Here is a 10590-nt window from a genome sequence, read left to right on the forward strand (position 1 = left end):
ACTAGTTCTAACTCCAGATAATTCACAGTACTCTGTGACACTGTGCTAGTTGTCACACACAGGGACCTTTCTCCCAACGCATGACCCATCAAGTGAATCCCAGAGACAGCAGGACAGAGAGCTGCTTATTGAGACATATTTGGTGGGATTCCCAACTAAGTGCTGCAATATAAAACATATACAGCTAGTTTAAACACGTTATTAGCTTCTCACCTCCCACATATAGCTTTTAAATATGTCATATGGTGAGATGAATCTTCCTGTTGACACTTCTGGCAGAGCATGCCAGAAAGACTTGCTCAGACTAGACTATCCCTGATTGCTGATGTTAAGCAAGACAAAGCTAAGCTGTTGTGTGCCAAGCATTTGTTTATCCTCCTCTTGCCTAATTTTTCTTTTCCCAGCTGTGCTGAGCGTGTTCCTCTGTAGAAGGTTTACATCCAGCGTAGATTAGACCACTTTTCCCTACAGGGTTTACCAACCTCTGATGAACCTCTGTATACTGTTTATGTGAATGGGGCATTCTGCTTTTTATAATGAAGGACCTTAACTTGATTTTCTTCTACTTTTTGATATGATTTTAAATTTTTAATATAATTTCAGACATAGTGAAGTTTTCAGTCTACCATACTGTGTACTGTTAGTCTAACTGGAATGAATTGATCCAAAAGGTAATTCCAGCTTTGCAGTGTTTTCTCTGTGAAAAAAATTCTGTAGGAAAAAGCTTCCCCAAAGAGTGCTAAACTTCAGATTAATAAAAATTCATATCAAGTAAAATGTTCAAGTTTAATTCAAAGTTGTGAATCACAGCAATTCTGAGCAAAATCTTTCTTTAAAAGTAGGAAATTAAAAATAAAGTCTATGAGAAGGTATAAACATTGTGGCAAAAATGTTCTGGAACTCATTGTTTTTCAGATCACTTTTCCAAATCACAGGATTATAAAATCACTCAGATTGCAGGTGACCATCTAGTCCAACCCCCACTGAATGCAGGATGAACTCTGAGGTCAGTGCAGGGTGCTTGGGGCTGTGTCCTGTTGGGTTTGGAATACCTCCAAAGATGGAGACTCCACACCCTCAAGTCATCTGCTCCATTGCCTCCCACCCTCATTGTGAAAACTCAAACTCTTTTATGCAAATACTTTTGCAAATCAACAGCCTCTCAGTGAGTCAGACTCCTGAAGTTCTGTCATTCAGACATGGTTTACCTTGAATATTTTTATTATCTCTCACGCTCTCTCCTGAATTTCTCAAACAGTTTCTCTCAGGTCTTAACTTTGAAATAGCTGGAAGTTTTACACCTGTTCTTCTTGGCTCCCTCCACACGTTGAAAGTCCCTCTCACTGGCTTTCTGATTCTCCTTTACTTTAAGGTTCTTTTATTTAATTTTTGATTTTAAAGACACTTTCTGGTGGGTCTCTTCAGTTAACTTAGTTAATTCTCCTGTATATTTTCAGAACAACTTAACATAATTAAAACCAAAAAAATCTCTGTGGCTAAAACACACACACTCATATATACACACACATGCCCTTTATGAGTGTTAGTGTAATGGCAAGTTTTTCACTGAATGCAGAGAAGACTTAATGAAACTCAGTAATTTATTGGGCTTTGTAAAATTACTCAGTTCTTATCAATCTTCTTTCTACCTGACAGGAATTGTAGCTTTTATTCAGAATATATTATCATTTGAAAGTACAAGATAAGGTAGAATCCTATAATCAAAGAACAGTTTGGGTTTGAAGGGACCTCAAAGATCATATTTCCAACTCCTCTACCATGGGCATGGAAACCTTTTACTAGACCAGGTTGCTCAAAGCCCCATCCAACCTGGCCTCGAACATTTCCAGGTATGAGGTATCCACAACTTCCCCGGACAACCTGTTCCAGTGCCTCACCTCCCACACAGACTTTCTTCCTAGTATCTAAATATACTTTCTTTCAGTTTAAAACTGTTACCTTTCATCCCATTGCTACATTCCCTAATAAAAAGTCCCTCTCCATCTTTCTTGTACCCCCTTTAGGTACCGGAAGGCTGCAGTAAGGTCTTCCTGGAGCCTTCTCTTCTTCAGGCTTAACAGCCCCAACTCTCTCAGTCTGTCTTCATAGGAGAGGTGCTCCAGCCCTCTGATCATCTTCATGGCTCTCCTCTGGACTCCCTCCAACAGGTCTGCAGCCTTCTCTGGGGCCCCAGAGCAGTACTCCAGGTCTCAGGAGAATGGAGTAGAGGGGGAAAATCACCTCCCTCAATCTGCTGGACACGCTTCTTGTCACAGTTGGCTTTCTGGGCTGCAAGCACACATTGCTGGATCATGTTAAGTTTCTCATCAACCAACACTCCCAAGTCCTTCTCTGAAAGGCTGCTCTCAATCCATTCTCTGCTCAGCCCTGATTTGTGTTGGATTACCTCAGTGCAGGTGCAGGACCTTGAATTTGGCCTTGTTGAGTTTCATGAGGTTTGCATGGGCTCGCTTCTCAAGCCAGTCAAGGTCCCTCTGGATGGCTGTAAACAACTTTTAGCATCATACTGCGTTTCTCTTCAGGTATCAGGAATGGGGGATTGGTTACAGGAAGAGGGTAAATACATCATCTGTCCCAGGGGAAGCACAGAAGGAATCAACACTGACTGGATAAAACCCACAGTCTATTTAGAAAAGCAAAAAAAGGTTCAGAATACATCGCCATGAACTTAATATAAAATCTGTTGAGCTTGTGAGTGTCTCTATATTCTTACCTGCATGTGCTTTCCATATCTAATGGGATAAGAAAGGAACGGGATAAGAAAAGAATGGGATAAGAAAGGAACACAGTCTCACTTGAGAGGGAGTAACTTTTAAAAAAATTGTGGGAAGGCATCCTATATGTCTGGTTAAGGACTCATACATTGATAACATCCCACAAGAGTTCTGTGGAAACACCTTTTCTTCTGAAGCTAAAATTAATTGTTTGTTGCAATATTTAAAATAGTTTGAGTAATATTATGAAACAAAATTACTTGTGTGTGGCAATAGCCTAATAGCAAGTTAATTCACTTAATTATAGAACAAAACCAAAACCATGTAATTAGTCATACAACTCAAATAACACACCATTAGTAGAGAATAATAACTATTTTTGTCTAATGTTTTGATATCTATTGTCTAAAATGTCTGTGTTAGCAAATAGATTCCTGAAACTTAAGATATAATTATCAAGCTCTCTAAGGACTTAAACTTGGAAGAGATCATATTCAGCAACAAGTAACGAATTGTTCTTTTAATATTCAATATCATCAAATGCAAAAGGTGGTTTAAAGTCTCAACTTCTTTTTCTGGATAGTCCCATGAAGGGTAAGTGGGATTTGTGACTAATCCTTTCAGGAAAAGGCAGAAACTGTTATTATTGGAAGTAATGGGATGTTTATATAGCATTCATTGGTCTTGTCCTTCTTCTTTTATGGTATTTATACTGGGTACTGAGTAATAGTAAGAATTTCTGCAGTTAGTTAGTATGGTTTTTAAAGATCAGGTACATTGAGGTTTTCCAACATGGAATATGGGATAAGGAGCACATTATAAAGAATATACATGTCCCTCAGTTCCCTTTATTAATGTATTGAATGTATCTTGATGCAATCCTTTTATTTTAGAATAAAATTGTGCTTCCAGTTTAATTTTTCAAAATTATGAAATTGGATAAAACTGAATGGCTGTAGTTTGTTATTCGATATTTTTATATGATTATTAATAGGGCCTTGCAATCCATATTTTCAGTCATCATTGCAGACATTATAGGGATGAGTATAAAACAAAGAAGCAATTGTATGCTTTACTTTTTATGATTGTTTCCCAATGACCTTTATGATGAACCAATAAAATTATACTTATTTTTAAATATGCGCTGCAAAATTGAGGATCGGGCAGAGCTCCTTGCTATGGAGAATGCAAAATGTCTGCTCAGTGTCCCACAGAGCAGTGACGCAAATTGCACATCCTCAGCCAGATCAGCTCACACATGCTGATTGAGGAGAGGTTCTCCCTTGAACTCCCTGAGTCTGCTTCAGCCTTACCCCTTTAGAGCAGGCAGTATGTCAGCAGGAGCAGTGACCACCCAGGAGCCTTCTCTTGTTCCCCCAAAAGGTGTGTGAACCTGAAAGATGAGCCTTGCTCTGTCTTGCCCACGTAGGCTCAGCCATAGCCTTTCAGAAGATATAAAGTGACACAAGGCAATGCAAACGCAATAAGATGAAAGTTATGTGAGAAAACACTTCTGAGTAGACTCTTCATTATAGACAGAATTTCTGTAAACCTTAATTTATGGTGTAAGAAAAAGAAGTTACCTTCTCAAGAGAGTGATATTTTATATATACTGGTGAGAATTTTGTAACATTTTCAGTCAGCACACACTACTTTGTTGAAAAGGTAATAACATTTATACAGTGTGGGATATTATTAGGGTTTTGACAGTGCAGAAGACAGAAAAACTGAATGTGATAGTGTATATATGCCTTTGTGGCCTCATGTATCCATATGCTGTATGTCACTCACATGCCATACCAAGAAAAAACACAGGGCCATGTTATTTGCATGAATGGTAGAAGTTAATCATCTTATCTACCTGCTGCAGGAATCTGAATCAGTTTAGTAACCTCAGATTCATGTTTTAATTGTTTTAGGATGAGGTTCTCAGTCTTGTTTACTCATGTTTTTCACACTTATGCCACAAAATAAGGAAAAGGAAAAAATGAAAACAGAGCAACATCTGCATTTACTGGAGCATTTTTTACAACCAGTCAAGTCATATCATATGACATGAAAGACATTGAAATAGCCTGTCTTAAATTTTTTATACTCATACATGAGATGTTACCTTCCAAAGAAGTACTGGATTCTGCACCTGGGACAGGGCAACCCTGGTTGTGTGTATAGACTGGGGAATGAGATGCTGGAAAGCAGTGCTGCTGGAAGGGATCTGGGGGTCCTGGTTGATGGCAAGTTCAATATGAGTCAGCAGTGCCCTGGCAGCCAGGAGGGCCAACCGTGTCCTGGGGGGATCAGGCAAAGCATCGCCAGCCGGTCGAGGGAGGGGATTGTCCCACTCTGCTCTGCACTGGGGCGGCCTCACCTTTGAATGCTGTGTTTTTTCTACAAGTAAGTTTTTGTTACTGCAATTTTTCATGGTATTTGAGGCACTATATCTCAACTATGCAGTTCTCAGCAGCTAAGTGTTAAGCAGTACACAAGAAAAACTATGAAGAACTTGCACTATCAGATAGGCTCAAAATATAGGAAGAGGTTTAGAATTTTCTCTGTGCCTCTGCCCTTGATCCCATTCCTGCGTAGTCTGACCTTGCATGGCCCTGGCCCAGGAGTGAGAGATTCAACAATATGTCTTTGTGCACACTGAGTTGTGCTGTAGTCAGTGAATATCTGTGCAGGTTCAGAGGCTTCCTCTAGAAAATAACCAGCAGCACTACAGTTTTTTGACTGTAAGCTCTTAGAGAGCGGGAAATCCCTGGTATTTGTACAGTGCCTGAAACAAATACAGGGTCTTACAACATCTTCATAAATGACTTGGATGCAGCACTGGAAGGGATACTAAGCAAGTTTGCAGAGGAGCTGTTGACTCCCTTGAAGGTAGGGAGGCCCTGCAGAGAGACCTCGACAGATTAGAGGACTGGGCAATCACCAACCGTAGGAAGTTCAACAAGGGAAAGTGCCGGATTCTGCCTCTGAGATGAGGCAACCCTGGTTGTTTGTATAAACTAGGGAATGAAATGTTGGAAAGCAGTGCCACTGAAAGGGGTCTGGGGGTCGTGGTCAATGGCAAGTTGAATATGAGTCAGCAGTGCCAGGAGGGCCAACCATGTCCTGGGGGCATCAGGTAAAGCCAGTTGGGTGAAGGAGGGGATTGTCCCACTCTGCTCTGCACTTGTGTGACCTCACCTTGAATATTGTGTGCACTGCAATATAAGAAAGGTATTAAGCTATTAAAGTGTGTTCAAAGGAGGGCAACAAAGATGGTGAAGGGCCTTGAGGGGAAGCTGTATGAGGAGCAGCTGAGGTCACTTGTTCTGTTCAGCCTGGAGAAGAGGAGACTGAGGGGAGAGCTCATTGCAGTTACAACTCCCTTGTGAGAGGAAGAGGAGGGGCAGACACTGATCTCTTCTCTATGGTGACCAGTCACAGGACCTGAGGGGATGGCCTGAATTTGTGTCAGGGGAGGTTTCAGTTGGATCTTAGAAAGTGGTTCTTCACCCAGAGAGTGGTTGGGCACTGGAACAGGTTCCCCAGGGAAGTGGTCAGAGCACCAAGCCTGACAGAGTTCAAGAAGCATTTGGATGATACTCTCAGGCACCTGGTGTGACTCTTGGGGGTGGTCCTGTGCAGGGCTAAGGGTTGGACTCAATGATCCTTGTGGGTCCCTTCCAACTCAGCATATTCTATGATTCTATGATTTGTGATAGCACCAAACTTGTTACTCTGAACTAACTAGTTTCTGATTGAGGTTGGATTAAAAAAAATTCTTGTAATTGAAACACTGGTGGGGCCTGAAGACTGCTACAGGATATACACTTGTTTCTTAAAAAACATCTTATTCTTTCTTCTACCTTATAGGTGCTAAATTTAGGTTTTAAAAGCTTGGATTACCTCAATTACAGCTAGAATATTTTTTACTTGATAATAATATTTTTAATATTGTATGCAGACAGTTGCTTTATTCATCTGAAAAAGACAGAAAATGTGATTAGGTGATAAAAAAGCTTTTTCTTTTTTCCTCAAACAATATTTCACATTAGTCAAAGCTGAAAAAATCCTTCCAATGAGGCTTCCATCCATAGTATTTAAAGCACTTATGAGACAGGTAAAAGCATTATATTTAGTTTCATGATGCTTTAGAAATGCTTGTTTTGTTATATCCCATAAATTGTGTTTATTTAAGCAGTCATGCTACAATCATATCCATAAGATGACACATTGATTTCTTAAGCTCAATTTAGAAGCTGATTATACTAAAGCTTCATAACAGGTCCAGGTAGATATTTGAAAGGGCTTTACAACCTTGTTATTGATGTAACTATAGATCAAGTGTAGGAAAGCTCAAAGGCAATGGCAGTGTTTGTTTAGCTTTTTTAATAAAATCAAAGCACCTTTGGACTGAGGACCAGAGAAAGCAGGCTGTGCTCTAAGAGACTGAATCTGAAATTCAGATCAGTCTTCATGGACAGCTAACTCCATGTATGGACTAGGACCTGGATATTTGACTAACTGCACTCACTAAACTTGTGTTTGCTCCTCTGCAGCTGGCACAGTGCCAAAGACAGCCAGGTGGGGATCAGGTCTAGAAGCAGGGCTCTGAAGTAGATTCAGCAACAAATTATATAATTTTTAAAAGTAATCAGCCTGAGATCCAAGCACTAGTTGCTAAGCAATGAGTAGGACAGCAAGGCTTCTAATCAGCCTTATCAACATCAATTGAGAATTACCCTTAACTGCTTCCTGGAGCTGGTGCAGTGGTGAGCTGCTCAGCATCCCTACTCAGCTACAGTGTGTGAAAGGTATCAGTGAAAACTGGTAAACCCTACCTGGGAGGAACAGCCTGCACTGATACCTGCCCTGAAGGCTTGACAGCATTTCCAGTTTGTATTTTAGCACAGCTAGAACTAATTCAGGTATTTTTTTCCCTCTTTTGTTGCCACTCCTACCCTTATCAGTTGATATCCTACCAAGTATCTTTTTTAATTCATCAGGTATTTTAGGGAAATATTGGTGTTCAGTGTCTTATTTTCAAACCACAGTGTAAATTCAATCCTTCCCTGAGTTTCTATTAAATTTTACTCTCACTTGACCCAGCTGTAGGCATGCACATGTTCCCTGAAGTAGTAGAAAGCAGAGCAGTGTGAGACTAGACACATCACTCCCTTGTTATTCACTCACTACAGACAGCGGTTTATCTCAGCCACTGGGATGATAATCTGATATAGCCCTAAGTCTGGGATCAAAGAGGTTTCCAAACATGCACAGGGGTTGCCCCAACCCAGGTGGAGCACCTTGCACTTGGTCTTAATAAACCTTATGAGATTCCCCTAAGCCCACTTCCTGAGCTTGTCCAGGTCCCTCTGGATGGCATCGCATCCCTCAGGTGTGTCAGCCCTACCACTTGGCTTGGTGTCATCTGCAAATTGCACTTGGTCCCTTCGTCTGTGTCATTAATGAAAATATTAAATAACACTTTAATATTTAATATTTAATAAATTTAATATTTAATAAATATGGACCCCTGAGGGACACCAATTGTCACTTATTTCCATCAGGACTCTGAGCTCTTGACCGCTACCCTCTGGATGCAACCAGCCAACCAATTTCTTATCTATGTAACAGTCCACTCATTAAATCCATCTCTCTCCAGTTTAGAGAGAAGGATGTTGTGGGGGATTGTGTCAAAGGCTTTACCAAAGCCCAGATAAATGACATCTGTGTAACCTGATGCAGTCACCCTGTCCTAGGAGGCCACTAGATTAAATATTAGGAAAGATTTCTTCACTGAGAGGGCTATTGAGCATTGGAACAGGCTGCCCAGGGCAGTGGTTGAGTCACCATCCCTGAAAGTGTTCACAAAACATGTAGATGTGGCAGACGTGGTTTAGCGGTGGGCTTGGCAGTGCTGGATTAAATGGTTGGACTCGATCTTAGAGGTCTTTCCAACCTTCATGATTCTATGATTATATGATTATATGTTACTTAATCTGTTGTGTTTTGTATTCATAGATTGTCTAAGTATTTATTCTACTCCTTACATAGAGAGAAGGATCTGCTAAATGTATGGGTATAGTTAAGTTTTTGGAGGTTAGCTCTTGAATTTAGCGCTTCAAGGCTTCTTGAGTTGGAGGGCAAGTCATGTTTGCTTCCAAGCTGTTTTCTACATTTACAGTAAAAGCTGATGATTCACAAGCCTAAATAAGAAGTTAGAAAAGATTTATTTTTAAAAGAATATATGTGTTGAAAAAAAAGAAACATGTTCTTTACATGATAGGGTAATCAAGAAAAAAATCGTAATACTGTCACTAATTATTCGTAAAGTTTTGCCAAACAAGCAACCTTTTTGAGTGCATTCTAATGCACTGAAATATTTCAAAGTTATCTCATAGTCACATTGCTGATTATCATCTCATGCCAACTTCCTTGGAGACTATTTGTAAGACGAGTTACATGACTGTTAGATGATGACCTGAATATCTGGTTTTGGCAGACTATATTAACCAAAATGATTTTTTGCAGATCCCCAGCTTCTGGCAAAATTTAAAACATATGCAATTCAGCAAAGTGTTTCACTCGCAACATATCAAGCAAACCTGAAGGAAAACAAGCCTCAAGCATCTATTTTAACTCTAGGTAGAAATCTACTTTTTTAAAAGAGAGGTTCTTCCTGGAGAACTACCTATGGAGAAATGCCATCTTCATACATCATAAGTAATAATAAACTACTCTCATTAAAAGGCAGTGAAAAAATGACATAGCTAAAAGAGAGTAAATGTATTTCATGCCTTCCTTATGAGCAGCAAAATTTGTCATACACTTATCTAATGAGTCAAGTAGCTCCTGGTACAATCCATAGGCACACGATTCGGAGTGGTACAGACACTATGGGAAGCTTCTGTGAAGGCAGTGGGATTCCACAGTGTACAAATCTTACACTAGCGACAGTGAGAAAGAACTGAGCTTCAGTTCCACATCCTGTGTTATTTTCTAGACATATCTAGTGGATAATTTTTAATTTTCTTTTCCCATAAAACGAGTACTTCAAAACTATATTATGAGTAGTGAGTATAGTGGTCAATGAACACTTTACAAAATTGCTTTCCAAGCTGCTTTACATATTGAGTTTTGATTTGTTGGATACTTAACCAAGGCTAAATCAACTGTTGCTGTTAAAAGACTTGCTGTTGATATTTGTTTACTAGAAGTAAATCCTCTTAATATTTGGGAACATCAAGAAAATTAAGGCATGAGCTTCCACTAGTTTTCAGTCAAGACTGGGTACCTAGCTTCATTAATCATTTTTGAAAACTGCTATTTTTCTTCTGCGCAAAACATTAATATTTTCAAGGATATAAAATGAATAGGGATTAGAAGCCAAGCTGCTGTATGAGCCAGGAAAATGTGTCTTTACATTTTTAGGAATGGCCAGTGGTTCCAAGTTTCTCCTTTAGGAGTTTTAAATGGCGAGGAGTTTGTAATTTCTCCTTTAGGAGTTTTGAAAAACTCCCGATTTTCAAAAAATGCTGAGAACATACCCTGTGAAAGATAATTTCTTTATGGGTGAGCTCAAAATCGCTAGCTGCTTTTGAAAATGTGGACACATGCAGTTCCAAATGCGTTTGCAAGTGATGTGGGCTTGTTCGGTTTATCCTGACTGTGCTCCTGCAGTGATGACAGCCGCTGACATTATCCTCATGACAGGTTGCACAAGAGCAATGGAAAATAAACTCTCATTGCTGGCCTGTGCTGGAATGTATGCTGCCTCTACTTCACTGTTATAATTCATTCTAATTGGATCTATCTAACAGCAGCATATCTAAAAATGTTGCAGCTATGCTTTCAACAGTATGTA

At 39.7% G+C, this 10590-nt stretch overlaps 1 protein-coding gene across 1 annotated transcript in view; it reads right to left on the reverse strand.

Annotated features, from left to right (window-relative positions):
* Positions 1-2061: 2061 nt before the first annotated feature.
* Positions 2062-10590, reverse strand: part of ITGA8 (integrin subunit alpha 8) — a 361437-nt gene continuing 352908 nt past the window's right edge. The window contains exon 31 of the transcript XR_007907024.1: positions 2062-2073. The gene's annotated coding sequence lies outside the window, so the exon portion shown is untranslated. The remainder of the gene's footprint in view (positions 2074-10590) is intronic.

Source organism: Manacus candei, unplaced genomic scaffold (assembly GCF_025592945.1).
Source record: "Manacus candei isolate 608988 ecotype Guabito, Panama unplaced genomic scaffold, ASM2559294v1 h1tg000056l, whole genome shotgun sequence".
In the NCBI taxonomy this organism is placed as follows: Eukaryota; Metazoa; Chordata; class Aves; order Passeriformes; family Pipridae; genus Manacus; species Manacus candei.